We start from the raw sequence: 17,414 nt of genomic DNA on the forward strand, positions 1-17,414 counted from the left end.
AGACAGCTTGCAGCTGTACGTTTTGGAAAGCTCTTTCTTCTCCTTTTTTGGACTTCTCTCCAGCCTCATCGGACTGGGACAAAGTTAAAGATCTTGAGCGTCCGTGGCCTCTCAAGCCTTCTTCAGCGTGGCTCCTCCCCTCCCTCCCTTTCCCTCTCTTCCTCCCCCTCTCTCCCCCCTCTGTCAAACAGACCCATTTTGGCACACTTAGGAATTCTGCGGGATCTTTCTTCCCCAAACTCCCTTCACCCCACTTTGCTTCCTTATACTTTTACATTCCTGGGACGCTTGCGCTAAGGAATTTTGACTGTTGTGTTTGCCAGCACCTGCACTTCAACTTCAAGCAAGCAAACAAGCAATGTGGCAAGAAAAATAAAACAGGAGAAAGAAGGTGGGGGAAAGAAAGAGGGCTCGCAAGAAGAAAGAAGTTGACAACTCTGGCAGCCTACGTCTACAAATCTCAGCGGAAATGATTTTTAAAAGATGCACTATACAGAAATGGCTCCGCCATTTTCTGGTTAATACAATTTGAATAGTTAGTCTAATTTCAGTTTGTGACAAAACAAGAAAGTATAGTGTAGATAATCATTGTACCATCTAAACCACTGATATATTTTCCATAACCAAAAAGATTGTATTTTCAGCCGGTAAAGGGAAAGGGGGATACCTAGTCAGTTGTACAACTGAATACCTTCAACTGAAATGTTTCTTCCGTATTTAACCCAACCCCTCTGAATCAGAGGTGCGGGGGGGGGGCTGCCTTAATCGACATCCACGTCTTCGGCGCCCGGGGAACAGTGGGTTTAACCACAACAGTTTTTTACCTCGTCAGCTCGGGGATTCGATTACTGGCCCAAGTGTACAAAACCAAAAGTAAAATATGCAAAAGCAAAACTTAAGAACGGGATGCGTAGAAATAGCACACAGAACAGATCTACCGCTTCTTAGACTTGCTTTCAAAACAGATTGCGAGATCTATAACACACATCTCTATGTGAATTTGCTCAGGTCACCCAAAAAGTAACATATTGCAGCTTTAAGCGAGTACCAGCGTAGTGACAGGGCATGCACAGAACAAAAACACCCCTACAGAAAATGCGTTCCTCCAAGCAATGTCTTGTTTTATCGCCACGCCTTACCAAACAAGCTCATAAAACAGTCTCTGTGCTGCATATCGGCAGACACCATCAACCATTAACCTGATTTAGCGACACCCCAATCTCCCTGTGAAGCAGGCCAGCCGCAGAAAGGACTCTTCAGCCATTTTATATGCCAACATCTAATCAATGGAAGGAGGAAAGACATGCACTATCATTAAGTGAATGGGATAGCGATAAATTTGGCACAAGCAGCCCCAAGCCCCTTTGAACCTCATTCATAATGAAAAACTGGACACAGCTTCAAAAGTCTGACGGTTTCTAAAGGCGCTCAGCAAATAAGAGCTTGTATGGAGGGGATGTGTTGACAATTAAGTCATTTGGGGAGAGTGTGCTGGGTTCATGGATGGTGACATTAGGCCAAAGCTAGTTACTGAGCCGGAAACTGTGAAAGGAGTCTTTCCGATAGATTTGCTGACATTTTTTTAATCAGGAGCAGCAGGGAGGATCATGGGGAGTCTACACGAGCATGCTGGGATTACCGCTGAGCTACAATACGAGGCGTCAACCCCCCCCCCCCCCGACAATGACGACTGCTACAGCATTTCACAGATCCTTCATTTGCACAGGAGGCAATTGCTTTGTGGTTTTTATATACTCAGACATGACTGGGCATAAGAGACCCGTTGCTTCCGAATTGGGAAAACTAATCACCTCGCCTCAACATAGTCTCTTACCAAATACAGCCCTAAAAAAGCAAAACATCATAAAAGACCTGGTTTTATGTTGCTCCCACGTGATGCAGTAAAGATAGTGTTATGAAACTGTGTGGATAGAACCAACAACAGGGCAATAGGGGAGAGTGAAAAGATGAGGAAAATGTGGGAGAACGTTTGAAAAGCTGGAGGTACAAGAGAGAAGAAAAGATGAGAAGAGACGAGGAGAAAAGAGGTGAGGGGAAGAGAGGAGAGAGAAAAGTATATGGGTGAGAAGAGTAGGGCTGGGAAATACCAGGGAATTCACGATAAGCAACATGTATTGCAATTTGATACTGCAATTTGATGTTCCAAACGTTGCTCATTACATGTCTGCTGCAGAAAGCATGAGAAAATGTGTTCTGGTCAGTCATGGAAAACATGTTGGATCACTATTTAATAAGATGGCGAACAAGCTTTAGGATGAAAAATACCGCTGTTTTAGCGCAAGTACAGCCAACTAGCGCTAGCTAAAGCTTCCTAGCTATAAAAAAACTATGTATTTTACAAAATCGGTACTTGGAGTCAAAGTATCTTTATAATATTGTCCAAAATAATATTGCAATGTAAAGTGCCTTCATAACCTATTCGTACCTCTTGACTTATTCCAGATGTTGTTGTGTTACTGCCTGAATTCAAATTAGTTTTGTGCTATGGGGATGCTTTTCAGTGGCAGGGACTAGGAGACTGGTAAGACAGGGAACAATGAATGGAACCAAACAGGCCTTGATGAGAACCTGCTTCAGAGTGCAAACAAACTTAAGACTGTGGCAAAGATTTACATTCCAACAGGACAATGACCCCAACCAAACTGCCAAAGCAAAGCTGGAATGGCTTCAGAACAAGAATGTGAAAGTCCTTGAGCGGCCCAGCCAAAGCCCAGATATGAATCGCATCAAAAATCTGTGGAAAGACTTGAAGATTGCTGTTCACCACCGCTCCCCATCTAATTTAACAGAGCTTGAGAAAATCTGCAAAGAAATAGAGAAAAACTCCCCAAATCCAAATGAGCAAAGCTGATACCCAAGATACATTTGAAAACATTTCTAAAAACATGTTTTCATTATGGGGTTTTGTGTGTAGATGGATAAAAAATATTTAAATCAATTTTTAATTCAGGCTGTAACAAAATGTAGAATAAGTCAAGGGGTATGAATACTTTCTGAAGGCACTGTAACTATCTATTTTCCCCCCATCATTTGAGAAGAGAGGAAAGGAGACAGAGGAGAAAACATGAAGTAATAAGGAATGTGGCGCAGAGACTAGAGGCACCTGAGGGGGAAGGCAATTTCAGCGCTCATTACCTCTGGGGGCATTAGGCGCAACAGACCTTTGAGGACCTCTCCACCGGCGACACATAATTCAGCAGCCAACGTTTGGACAGAGACAGCCGGGGGGGGGGGGGGGGGATAATCACACCCTGGACAAAACTGACCATTTCCCAGGGTGCTTCAGCATCTGCAGGCCCATCAGTGAGCGGGACACAATCTTTGGGCAAAATAAAAAAAGCTACGAGGGCAGGGTCAATTGAAGCCATCACAGCTGGCAAGCAGAACCCAACCCGGCTGGTGAATGGAGAGATTAGTATTGACAAACAAAGGAAGTGGATCTTTTCCAGACCCTCTGGAGCTACAGAGTGGAGCAACAGACTAGACGTTAGACTGATACAAATATTAGGCCAAAAAGACACATGCACACAAAGCAACCACACATCAGGCAGAATGACAATCACACAGGCATATGTTCACTTGTTAGTGACCACACTGGCTACTCACCCAAACTACCCACGCCATGAATCAAATCCAACACAAGCATTGCTCTCTCTTTCACCCTCAAGAACACACACACACACCCATTCCCTCCCCCCTCAATCTCATCAGAAGCATCCTCAGCTTCCCACTGAGAACTTCCCACATCCTGCTCTTCTAATTCCCTCATCTCAAAACTGGCTAGAGACAGTTCCCCTGTCATGGTGCTACGGTTCTCCAACCATGACCTCACCATTCCCACTGTGTCACCCTCAGTCACAGCAGAGCGACGGGGAGACGGCAGTGCATCCCAGTGGTCGGGGAGACAGATGGTGTGTCAGAGAGCTAATGTCCACAAGTGTAGATGTCCCAACCAAAATAAAAAGACACTGCACTGTACAGACAATAGTGCCACTATTAAAACAGCGATGACATCCCAAGGTGATGTGCAGACTGTTGCACTCAGCACAGAGGGGTGGTTTCACATCCAAGCTGAGATAAACCTGTTGGGAGTTGTGTGCTGGAAATTCAAGCTGGCAGATACAACTGTGCATGTTAATGCTTTTATAACCACATGGACAAAACACTGTAGGGTTCCATGCTGATTAGGACTAGACTTTGTGTACGTGCAAACGCATTCAATGCAGTGCTGATGTTTTTCAAACTTTGTCGAAGCCATGTTTCAGCATAGACAGAATACGGCATGATCTGTGTGCTCAAGTCCAGCCACATACACAACCCGGTCCAACGATATGAAAACGTATGTCAACAGAAGCCCACTGAATAGATTTAAACATTATACACAAGCAGATGTGTCATAGTTCAAGAAAAAAAAAACGAACAATTCCCAGCGAGATAGATAGGTGTTGAAATTAATGAAGCCAACAGGCTAAAGATACGACTCTCACTAAGGGGGAAAGGCATCAACATAACACCGACTAAAGACAGCGCTCACGTTTGAGTTCTATTTTAAGTGAGGCAAAACAATGAGGCTCGTTTTCTTTTGTAAAAATAAATAAAAAAAATAAAATCGTTAAAAGAGATGTGGGCCGATGACACCGAGGCTTTTGTTGTGGCGCCAGCTAACGATGCCCTTTAGGTTGTGAACCCAAACTCGTTATTATCAGTTAGCCAATTAAGGCTGTCTCCAAAACCGAGAGCGCATACCAGAAAACTGGCTTCAGTTCAGATAGATCAGCTGTTTGTAACACGGATTCAGTGATCTACAAATCAACTGCCTGGTTGACACACACACACCCTTTTGGGCACCTGAGGTCTACTGTAATGGTGGGTAGAGAGAGGCCTAGAGAGAAAGACGTGTGTGGTAGGATGTGGCAGGGAGGGAGTGATCTTCCTAGAGCGAGGTCACCTATTCACAGCATCAGTGACTTCGTCAGTCATGAAACACGTGACACACGCCCACAGCGAATGCATATGCATGCAAAAAGTGAACGTGTGCTTACATTGACATACACACACAGTGCGAATTACCAGGGGGCAGGGGGTCTAAACCCCCCTTGAATGAAATATGACCCTCCCCTAAATGCAAGAAAAGTCAAACTTCTAAATAATGCAATTTACTGCAACAGCGGTAAAAAAATAAAAATAAAAATCTTATTCCAAATGAAACTAACACCCCCACATCAGTCAGTTTTTATATTTTTATTATTTCCATGTGGCTGCACCCATCATCCCGGTCCCGTATTTCAGTCCCTTTTCAGGTTTTTACAAAAAAGGTCAACGTGTCAGCAAGACGCGTCAATTAATTCGGGCTACGAGATACTCGCCGAATGTCACTGTGTTCTGTTAAACGGTGCCTCTTTTCATTTAACAAAAGGCGTGTGCACAGAGAGTACTGTTTGCATGCTTGAATTATTTGAGTGGACGAACTTGCACAGGTAACTTGTTTGTTGAAGGGATTTGTTTGACAATCAGATGAAAACATGACTGGTTGTGTTTATGCCACGTTTTTACAGTTTACCTTTACTATTAGGCCCAGATGGGATGGTCCCATTCAAAAATAGAGACCCCGAAATGTCACTGTATAAGTCGCACATACACATCAGTCTGCAGGCTCCAACAACATCCTGCTGAGGTGAGATATATGATGGCTAAACTGAGGTGAGATGATGGAAAAACGTGGGGTTGACACACGATAGCTCTCTTCTCCAGAGAGTGGGGCAGTGTGGTCGATTACAGTAGCCTGTCCTATACACTGTGTGCATTGAAGCCTTAAATATCTTATACAATTTTAACAGTGCATAAATGTTTCAGATAGCTCTGTCAATAGAGAACGTTTCTCTTGCACTTCAAGTTGCCAACTGCAGAATTCTGTGCGAGTGAGCATTCCGTTAACAGCCTGCTGCCTACTTCATTTTCACATAACTTCGTTGAGCTTGTAACAAGTCTTTCCATGTTACAATTGCATAAGATCTATATAGGCCTATTCCCAAATACAAAGAGGGAGGACTTGAAGCATTGGCATAATTGCACGATAACAAAAGACGGACAAAAGATTTGAGGAAAAGACAATGCGCAAGGCAATTAACCACCTGAAGAGAGCAAGCAACTTCGATTATATTGCCCTATATCTGCCAAAACGTGTGTCATACAATCTGTTATTGCGTAAAGGCTTTGTTTGAATAAAAGCATAAAACGAGCTAATTTAGACTGTTTTCGCAGGCAACTGCAGATGGCCAGACTGGATTTAAATCGCTAAATCCGGGTTTTGATTGTAAACCAGTACGGTGAGGGAAACGGATTAGGACAAAAGGCGAGTCCCGCGGCAGAGATTTCAGGGGAAATAACAGGCAATGACAACCGTGGGTTTAGCAGAAAATATTTCAATGATCGTCATGTAATATCATTTTTACAACGCCCCCTGTGTTGAAACATGATTTTTATTACAAAAATTAAGTGAAAAGATTATTCTAAATGGTATTCTATGATTAGATCATGACATTTGTTTTTTGTTGAAGAAACAGGTACACAATTTACACAGCCTGAACAAAGCATTTCGTAACTGATATGATAACTTTGAAAGCCTCAATATAATTAATGATTATTGGCTACAATACACACCAATTATATGTAGGATGATATGTCACTTCAAGTTGACGACTTTATAGGCTTGGCAACTTTACATCCCTGAAGCATTCGATATTTTTGTAAATAGTTTGTCATACACTGACAATCCTTAGAAGTTGTCCCCAGCGATATTCATTGATGACTTCATTGACGACCCCGCACCCTATAAAACTTGAATAGCTGGGCAAAGAATTGTACATACATTATAATCACAAACTACAAGAGAGTGACCATCAATCTGGAAAGTCATCAAGTGCCCTATAATAAAGATGTAGACTACTTGGAAAACACAAACCTAATAAAATAGGCTGTCATATAGCCTAAAATGAAAGGTTGCAAGCTACAAAAACCGGACACTAGAATAAATGCAATGTTTTTCTCATTCAAATGTTTGACACCTTGTGTGACAGTCTCACTTGGATTGATATGTCAGACGTGTCAAACCAGAGCGCCGTGGGTTGAAGGTTTTCAAAATTTTAGTTCGTAAATTCAGTTCAGTGGGTTTGCAAAGACAGAAAACACAGAACCCACAACATATGTTCTGCACGAGGACCGATCGTTCAAACATTTGAACCAAGCGAAATGTACAGAGGGAGCAGACACAGATTGTCAGCGACACACACCGCACAGGGGCGACAACACAGAATTTACCTTCTCACAAATTAATCCCGCAAAATATTTCCGAGAGAAATAATCCAAAATTCCAGCAAGTGTATCGACGAAGAGGGAACAGTCAGAAAATAATCACTATTTCACTCATAGAACGTCGTAATTCCCAGAACGCACGCTGTTGTGTTTGCATTCACTACATACACTAAAGCAGCGGAAGACCTTCCCAGACGCGCTGCTGTTGTCTCGCCCAGGACACACCCTCCTCGTTTGCATGAAAGAACCTTTACGACCAATTAGGGGGCGCAGCACGGTAGACGATGCAGGTGGCACCTCCCACCCCGTTCAAACCATGGTCCAGATTTTGGACTCCAGTCCAGACTGTAAGCATAAAAATATTCTGAGCTTTTTCCACCCCACTTTTCTTTTTAACACTTAATTAAAATGTCTAATTGTTGACGCACAAAAAAAGCAACGTTTGGTAAGAATTAAGTCAAATATTAAGGCAAACATGAAGCATCTTATTATAGATAAGTACTATAAATACTATGTACTATAAACTAAACTTAGCAAAAAAATAAACTTCCACTCACTGTCAACTGCGTTTATTTTCATCAAACTTAACGTGTAAATATTTGTATGAACATAACAAGATTCAACAACTGAGACATAAACTGAACAAGTTTCAGAGACGTGCGACTAACAGAAATGGAATAATGTGTCCCTGAACAAAGGGGGGTCAAAATAGCAACAGTCAGTATCTGGTGTGGCCACCAGCTGCATTAATAACTGCAGTGCATCTCGTCCTCATGGACTGCACCAGATTTGCCAGTTATTGCTGTGAGATGTTACCCCACTCTTCCACCAAGGCACCTGCAAGTTCCCAGACATTTCTGGGGGGAATGGCCCTAGCCCTCACCCTCCGATCCAACAGGTCCCAGACGTGCTCAATGGGATTGAGATCCGGAATCTTCCATGGCCATGGCAGAACACTGACATTCCTGTCTTGCAGGAAATCATGCACAGAACAAGCAGTATGGCTGGTGGCATTGTCATGCTGGAGGGTCATGTCAGGATGAGCCTGCAGGAAGGCTACCACATGAGGGAGGAGGATGTCTTCCCTGTAATGCACAGCGTTGAGATTGTCTGCAATGGCAACAAGCTCTGTCCGATGATGCTGTGACACACTGGCCCAGACCATGACGAACTCTCCACCTCCAAATCGATCCCGCTCCAGAGTACAGGCCTCGGTGTAACGCTCATTCCTCGATGATAAACGTGAATCTGACCATGGTGGGACAAAACTGCGACTCGTCAGTGAAGAGTACTTTTTGCCAGTCCTGTCTCGTCCAGCGATGGTGGGTTTGTGCCCATAGGCGACGTTGTTGGCGGTGATGTCTGGTGAGGACCTGCATTACAACAGGCCTACAAGCCCTCAGTCCAGTAACTTGGGCAGTTGTTGTTGCCATCCTGTACCTGTCCCGCAGGTGTGATGTTCAGATGTACCAATCCTGTGCAGGTGTTGTTACATTTGGTCTGCCACTGCGAGGACGATCAGCTGTCCATCATGTCTCCCTGTAGCGCTGTCTTAGGCGTCTCACAGTACCGAAATGGCAATTTATTGCCCTGCCCACATCTGCAGTCCTCATGCCTGCTTGCAGCATGCCTAAGGCACATTCACGCAGATGAGCAGGGACCCTGGGCATCTTTCTTTTGGTGTTTTTCAAAGTCAGTAGAAAGGCCTCTTTAGTGTCCTAGGTTTTCATAACGGTGACCTTAATTGCCTGCCGTCTGTAAGCTGTTAGTGTCTTAAGCATGGGAAACAGTGTTTAAACCCTTTACAATGAAGATCTGTGAAGTTATTTGGATTTTTACTAATTCTCTTTGAAAGACAAGGTCCTGAAATAGGGACGTTTCTTTTTTTTCTGAGTTTATGATATACCATATCATCTTATTTTGATATAAGTATAAGCATAGTCACAAGCAAGTAGGAATAACCAGCAACAATATTAGGGAAAAGAAAAATGCCTAGTTGTGCATTGCATAGAGTTTGCCATGGCTTTCTCACTTCTCTATGGATCAAATACAAATCCGGTCTACTTTGACCATAACGCGTTCTCTCCCTATATCAGTAATATATGTGAGACATTACACAGTCTCACTTGGAGGGTTCTGATCAAACACTTAGGCACTCACCTTGCGAACTAAGTCATTAAGTGGTATTATTCTACATTTTAAGCTATAGTCCAAACATTGCTTTGCCAGCAATCAAAGCATTTCGAGCACACCGCTCAACTCACATTTCAATCTCGGGGATCAATGTCCCAACATCCCCGGTGAATTTTCCTGCAACCGCCGTTTTCCATTTCACAACAACCTCTGGTGAAACAGCAAGAAATAGCCGCGTGCTGAACCCACTTTGTGTCATTCAAAGTCGGCCGTTTATTTTCAACAAAAGTTATTCATTCAAATTAGATGCCGTTTTATACAGGGTAATTAGGAGTAAAGACACAATGGGTTTATCCAGAGTGAGAAAAATACCTATTTTTTTATTTTTTATTAACATGAGCCACATTCTTTAAATTATAGGCCTATTTGTTATGAGAATTGTTGCATCATGGGAAATTGTTTTTTGTTGTCAAAGTCAAAGCTACTGTTACATGATTATACTGTAGCCTGATGTTTATTTTTCCTTCCTCTCGCCATGGTGCTGCCTATTCATAAAAAGGTCATGTTGTTATGTGGACACCGATGCAGTGTTTTGCATTGCTTTGTTAACCCAAGCATGTAGGATCGGCGTCCATTTCATCATTGAGTTATTCAGACTGATGGACAAGTTTGTGAGTGTAAACTCAACACAAGTGCCATTAAGGATGGAGAGCCATTTGCAGGCGGCAATAATGATATCAGTGACATGAGAGAAATTACTGTGTTTCGTCAAAGCCACCAGACCATAAACTATCAGCAGCAGCCGGAAAGGGGGAGCGACAGAGAAAGAGAGTAAATATCTGATGATCTGAATGCATTCTGAAAATGAAAAACTGAAACCCTGTAGTGTACATTTGTATTTACAATTGGCCCGTATTTTAACAATTAAAGCGCCATAATTGCAAAGTCTATTTAGAAAAGCACTATTTTATGAGGGAAGCTATTACCAGGGTTATAATTGCACAGTTACCTGGGGGAGCCGCTGGGCACTCCTAAAACAAAATCAGGACATTCTCATAAGCAGAAGAATACTAAATACATCCTCATATTATAATAAGCATTACAAATACATCCCACATATGTAGAGCACCCCAAGAGTGAATGATGCATCGAACATTGGTTACTGGTTAGTGTAACTGAGGTGGTTCGGTGAACTATGCTCATGTGATGATGAGTAACCTTGCTTGATGAGAAGGCTTGTGTTAGCTCCCTGGGCTAATGCCTTAGCTTTAGCTCAGCAGGCTAACACAGCCTTGTGGTGCATTGGCCTCATTAGACCATGTTTCTTATATCATTTATGTTGATTCAGTAAGTAAATTAAATGCCCTCAACATGCATAGACTGCATTCTGTTCTGCATCAAGTGATGCTCAAACTCAGAGCCATCTGCACAACAGTGCAGGCTACTCCAAGCCAACCATCTAAGCCAACAGAGCAAGAGACTATTCTGCCACTCCATGAATGACAGTACAGTAGGTCTCAAGGAAGGTGACAGCACCGATATACTCCAGCCAAACATGCTACAGGCGAGTTTCACGTTCACCACACACTGGGCACTAGAATCTAGCTGCACAAATAACATCCCCATTGCATTTAGCCAAACAGCTAAAGGGACTTGATCATCATGAGCCAAACAACTTGGTAACTTCCCTGTCTGTATCTTCTGGGATTGTTAAGTAGGAATAGATGGTGATTACTTGAAGACAGACTGAATTACGCTGAGTCTCTCCCTGAGCAGTGGGTCACTCAGTCAGCGCTTCTCTGGACCAAGAGCATCGGAGTTGACAGCATATCTGCCCCGCCCCCCTGCCATCCGACTGGCATCACTTGCCCTCTGAGGATCTTTCAAGGGGAAATTATCTGCCTCCTTATAGTTGTCCTAAAGATAGCGACCAATCACCAGTGTTCCTATCTAAATTCACAAGGGCGAAACCGCCAATAAATATAATGAATCAAGATACATGTACGTTTATTGATTAATAGATGACTACATGATCAACGTGGTTTGGAACAGATCAATGGTTTATGGTTTACGCAGTTGACTTTATTCCCAATGAATGACGTTACTAAGTGTTGAAGAACACAAGTTAAAGCACATAACAGCCAACTCTACGAACCTAGAGGAACTTCCATTTTCATCAACTGTCCTTGAGGTCCTGCTAAATTGAAATTAATGTTCTCAATTATGTGTTTATATGTTTATAAGAAAGCAATCACTAAATATTTAATGGGTCCCTTTGTTTGTCCTGTGGGAGGCGGGAGGAGGCCATGAACAGAAGGCAGGGAGAAGGTTCAAATTCATTTTTCGGGAGGGTCACACAATCCGAAGAAGAGAAGCGACACACAACTCCCAGATGGATTACAATGAAATTTAAATTGATTTGCCCCATGTCCCACCCAAAAAGGTAGTGGAGAGGAGTCAAGGGCGTAAACGTCATTTTTTTTTTTAGAAGGCACATCTACACACATCACATTTATGCGTTTAGACATACAAGTAGGGAATGCACGAGCAAACACACAGAAACACACACACAGTATCTATAGCCTGCATAGACTTCCGTGCATGACCGACTGTGGACATTACTTTGTTCAGTAACTGACCTCAACCCCTTATAGAACCACTTTAACCCAATACAGTCCTCATGTCTTCTCACTTGTAGGCTAAAATGTAAATAAGACACAGTCAGACACTAGAGAGAAGAAGGGAATTGGGCTCCCCAGAATAACAACATCAGACAGACCACAGGCGGAGGGTGACACGGTGTGAATTAAATCACGCTGGCCAACGGCCCCCTTGAGTCCCTTATCCACAAATCAGAGGGACAGGATCACCCCCCCCGTCACCCTAGCAGAGATGTCAGTGTGCTTGAGTGTCGTTAGCCGTCCTGAGCTAAATAAGGCTAACGAAGCTCTTCTTGAGCTGTTCTTGCCATAATATGGATCTTTTGATCTTTTCCAAATAGGGATTTGTTCTGTTTACCACCCCTTGTCAACTGATTCGCTCAAACGCAATAAGAAGGAAATCAATTCCACAAATTAAATTTTAACAAGGAACATTTGTTAATTGAAATGCATTCCAGGTGACTACCTCATGAAGCTAGTTGAGAGAATGCCAAGTGTTTGCAAAGCTGTCATCAAGGCAAAGGGTGGCTACTTTGAAGAATCTCAAATATAAAATATATGGACCATTTGTTTAACACTTTTTTGGTTACTACATGATTCCATATGTGTTATTTCATAGTTTTGATGTCTTCACTATTATTCTACAATGCGGAAAATAGTAAAAATAATAAACCTTAAATGAGTAGGCATGTCCAAACCTTTGACTGGTACTCTATATCATCAGGAGTGTTGTAGCCCAGAAATGGAACCATAAAGGTCTGAGCTGAACTAAAACTGTCTTTCAAGCCATGCCATTTGCCACATCCCAACTGTGAAAAACTTAACATATCACTTCAAAATGCATGGAACTGTTACAAAAAAGTGTCTTAGTGGACCCTTTTTCAACATTCACAGTGTGTGAGAACCCTTGGATGTGGATCAGTTGACTCTCCATCTAATGCTTTGAGACCTGCATGTAGTTACAAACATGGGTCCCTATATCCAGCCAAAAAGATACTTGCTCACATGCACACCATTTCTCTCTCACAGACATGGAATGCCATTACTCACATGCACAATGACACACACTTCCTTCTTCTTGCATGTATACGGCTGTCACGACTTCTGCCGAAGTTGGTTCCTCTCCTTGTTCGGGCGGCGTTCGTCGGTCGACGTCACCGGCTTTCTAGTCACCACCGATCCATGTTTCATTTTCGTTTTGTTTCGTCTTCATTATACACACCTGGTTTCCATTCCATAATCAATGTTCCTTATTTAACCCTCTGGCTTCCCTTTCTGTTTTGTGCGTGATTGTCGTTGTCATGTGGATTTGTTATTTTGTGCTCTGGACATTTGTGTTTTTCCTTGTTGGAACATTGCTTAAATTTTGTGTCAATTCTCTGATTATTACTCATACCTGTGTCCTGCGCCTGACTCCGCCTTATCCATTCACCTAATCGCTGACAGAATCGCGCACTGTAGAATGGAGTCAGCAGGTGCAGCCAGCCCTCCTCTCCCATTGGAGGAGCGTGTTCAGCAGCACGTGACTATCTTACAGAGTCTCGGTACAGCCGTGGATCGCATGCTGCAAACCATGGACCGATGGGAGAGAGGGGGCTTTCCGGTCAACCCATCAGCACCTCTCCAGCTCCCACAACAACCGACCCAGATGTCCACACTTCCTTCATCAGAATCCTGTGGGATTCGGCTCTCTCTCCCGGGTGAGTATGACAGAACGACTCTCGGGTGCCAGGGGTTCCTACTCCAGCTGGAGCTCTACCTGGCAGCTGTTCAGCCAGCCCCTTCGGGACGCGAGAGAGTGAGCATCCTCATCTCTTGTCTGACTGGTAAAGCACTGGAATGGGCCAGCACCATCTGGGGAAGGGAAATTGTTGGACAATTACGAGGATTTCACCCACCGTATCCAGGCGGTTTTCGATCATCCACCTGAAGGGACATGCTTATACCATCTAAGACAGGGGATGAGGAACGCTCAAGAGTTTGCGCTGGACTTTAGAACTCTGGCCGCCGGCGCGGGATGGAATGAGCGGGCCCTGATCAACCACTACATGTGTAGTTTACACGAGGACGTTCGTAGGGAGCCTTGATCAGCTGGTGGACCTATCCATCCGGCTGGATAACCTGTTGGCCTCCCGCGGACGTCCGGATCGGGGTCCGTCAGTTCCGTCCGAATCGGGGTCCGTCAGTGTGCCTACTCACCTGGATACCAGGTGAGTAGGCACACAACTCACCCAGAGCTCCCTGTTGCACACATGTGGTTATATATAGAATTCCCAGCATAAGGCGCTAGTAAATTCAGGCGCAGCTGGGAACTTTATTCCTTTGCACTTAGATTAGGGATCCCTATTGTTCCTGTTGATGTTCTCTTCCCTGTACATGCCTTAGATAGTCGTCCTTTGGGGTCGGGGCTAATTAGGGAGGTCACAGCTCCACTCTGTATGATAACGCAGGAGGGTCATGAGGAGAGAATTAGTCTCTTCCTGATCGACTCTCCTGCGTTTCCTGTTGTGTTGGGCCATCCCTGGTTGGCCACTCATGACCCCACTATTTTGTGGCAACAGAGGGCTCTCAAGGGATGGTCCCGTCAGTGCTCAGGGAGGTGTGTAGGTGTTTCCTTAGGTGCCACTATGGTGGAGAGTCCAAACAAGGTCTCCACCATGCACATTCCCCCCGAATATGCCGATCAGGCACTCTGTAAAAAGAAGGCAACTCAATTACCACCCCATTGACGGGGGGATTGTGCGATAAATCTCCTGGTAGACGCTGCACTTCCCAGGAGTCACGTATATCCTCTGTCACAGGAGGAGACGGCGGCTATGGAAACATATGTCACCAAATCTCTGGGAGAGACATACATTCGGCCTTCCACTTCACCTGTCTCCTCGAGTTTCTTTTTTTGTGAAGAAGAAGGATGGAGGTTTACGCCCATGTATTGACTACCGGTGAGACTGCAGTGGTCAGCTGGGGTGGACAGGGCTTTTAGTCACCTGAAGGCTCTGTTTACCTCGGCTCCCGTGCTGGCTCATCCTGATCCCTCCTTAGCCTTCATAGTTGAGGTGGACGCATCTGAGGCTGGGATGGGGGCTGTGCTGTCTCAGCGCTCAGGTACGCCACTAAAACTCTGCCCCAGCTCTTTCTTTTCAAAGAAGCTCAGCCCGGCGGAGCGAAACTATGATGTGGGGGACCGGGAGCTGTTGGCTGTTGTCGGGGCTCTGAAGGCGTAGCGACATTGGCTTGAGGGGGCTAGACACCCTTTCCTCATTTGGACTGACCACCGCAATCTGGAGTACATTCGGGCAGCGAGGAGACTGAACCATCGCCAGGCGAGGTGGGCCATGTTTTTCACCCGCTTTGTTTTCACCCTATCCTACAGACCAGGTTCCCAGAACGTTAAGGCAGACGCACTGTCCCGGATGTATGACACAGAGGAGAGGTCCGCTGATCCCACTCCCATAATTCCAGCTTCTTGCCTGGTGGCACCGGTGGTATGGGAGGTTGATGCGGACATAGAGCGGGTGTTACGTGTGGAGCCCACTCCCACACAGTGTCCAGTTGGGCGTCTCTATGTTCCGTTTGATGTCCGCGATCGGTTGATCTGTTGGGCCCACACGTCACCCTCCTCTGGTCATCCTGGCATCGGTCGGACAGTGCGCTGTCTTGCTGGGAAGCACTGGTGGCCCACGTTAGCTAAGGATGTGAGGGTTTATGTTTCCTCCTGCTCGGTGTGCGCACAGTGCACGGCACCTAGACACCTGTCCAGAGGGAAATTACAACCCCTTCCCGTTCCACTGGCTCTCGACCCCAAACCTGCCCCTTCGCCTGCCCTATCGGAAGCTGGGTCCGCGGTTTGTGGGGCCATTTAAAGTCATGAGGAGACTAAATGAGGTTTGTTATTGGTTACAACTCCCCCGTGATTACCGTATAAACCCCTCGTTCCATGTGTCTCTCCTCAGGCCGGTGGTGGCTGGTCCACTCCAGCAGTCTGAGGTGCGGGAGGTTCCTCCGCCCCCTCTGGACATCGAGGGGGCCCCGGCGTATACTGTGCGAGCCATCATGGACTCACGGCGTCGGGAGAATTGCCTTCAGTGCTTCGTGGAGTGGGAGGGGTACGGTCCGGAGGAGAGATGCTGGGTGCCGGTGGAGGACATCCTGGATCCGTCCTTACTGCAGGAATTTCACCGTCTCCATCCGGATCGCCCTGCGTCTTGTCCTCTGGGTCGTCCCCGAGGCCGGTGTCGGCGCGCGGCTGGAGCTGCGCGTCAAGGGGGGGGTACTGTCATGACTTCCTCCGAAGTTGGTCCCTCTCCTTGTTTGCGCTGCGTTCGGCGGTCGACGACACCGGCTTTCTAGTCACCACCGATCCATGTTTCATTTTCGTTTTGTTTTGTCTTCATTATACACACCTGGTTTCCATTCCATAATCAAATGTTCCTTATTTATCCCTCTGGCTTCCCTTTCTGTTTTGTGTGTGATTGTCATTGTCATGTGGTTTCGTTATTTTGTGCTCTGGATATTTGTGTATTTCCTTGTTGGAAAATTGCTTCAATTTTGAGTAAATTCTCTGATTATTACTCATACCTGTGTCCTGCGCCTGACTCCGCCTTATCCATTCACCTAATCGTTGACAACGGCAATATGTATTCTAATGCACACTCTCCCTTTCACATACATATACAGAGCCCAGCTATTTCTCTCTCTGTCTCGCTCTCGCACTCACAAGCACATGCACGCACACACACACGCCCCCCCAAATCCTATTTTGTTTTAATATCTCACAGATGCTCATATGCAATAACCAACCCGCATTTCCCCCCAGGTTCTCCCTGTTCATATGCGAATAAGGCCCCTTTATTGCTTCTTTATTGTAATTCCAATCAGATTCCAGATCAGTTTCTCTATTTACTGACTTTCTCATAATCACTGCACTTGTACTGGGTGGGGGGGTCACCTTGAACCCAGAGCATGCCTCAAATGGAACAAACACTCAACCAAAAGGAAAGGTTTTCCGATGACATTTAAGGTGACGATAATTGGGGTTTGCCATCTGCATTTGGTGTGGAGGAGGTTGATGGGGTTTTATAACAACATTATGAAACACAGTACAGCTCAAAGCCCTCTGAAAGAGGGTCACCATGCAAGACTTGTATTGTAAGATTCTTAGCTGGGTCTCAGTGTTTCTCCTAAGAGGGCATGTCCCTCTCACTGCCAATATCATATGGGCTAAAGGCTATAGATGCATGCGTTTAACTCGGATTTTAGCATAAATCACGCATTGATGTCAATGGAAGA

At 45.0% G+C, this 17,414-nt stretch overlaps 1 protein-coding gene across 4 annotated transcripts in view; it reads right to left on the reverse strand.

Annotated features, from left to right (window-relative positions):
• Nucleotides 1-13,291, reverse strand: part of LOC110496267 (semaphorin-6D) — a 101,856-nt gene extending 88,565 nt beyond the window's left edge. For 3 of the 4 annotated variants that reach the window (XM_036952839.1, XM_036952841.1, XM_036952838.1), the window contains exon 1: nucleotides 7,339-7,543. The gene's annotated coding sequence lies outside the window, so the exon portion shown is untranslated. Of the gene's footprint in view, nucleotides 1-7,338; nucleotides 7,544-13,175 lie in introns of those variants that run through there. The other variant, XM_036952840.1, reaches the window with a different exon arrangement.
• Nucleotides 13,292-17,414: the final 4,123 nt, after the last annotated feature.

This window comes from Oncorhynchus mykiss, chromosome 18, assembly GCF_013265735.2.
Source record: "Oncorhynchus mykiss isolate Arlee chromosome 18, USDA_OmykA_1.1, whole genome shotgun sequence".
Lineage (NCBI taxonomy): Eukaryota > Metazoa > Chordata > Actinopteri > Salmoniformes > Salmonidae > Oncorhynchus > Oncorhynchus mykiss.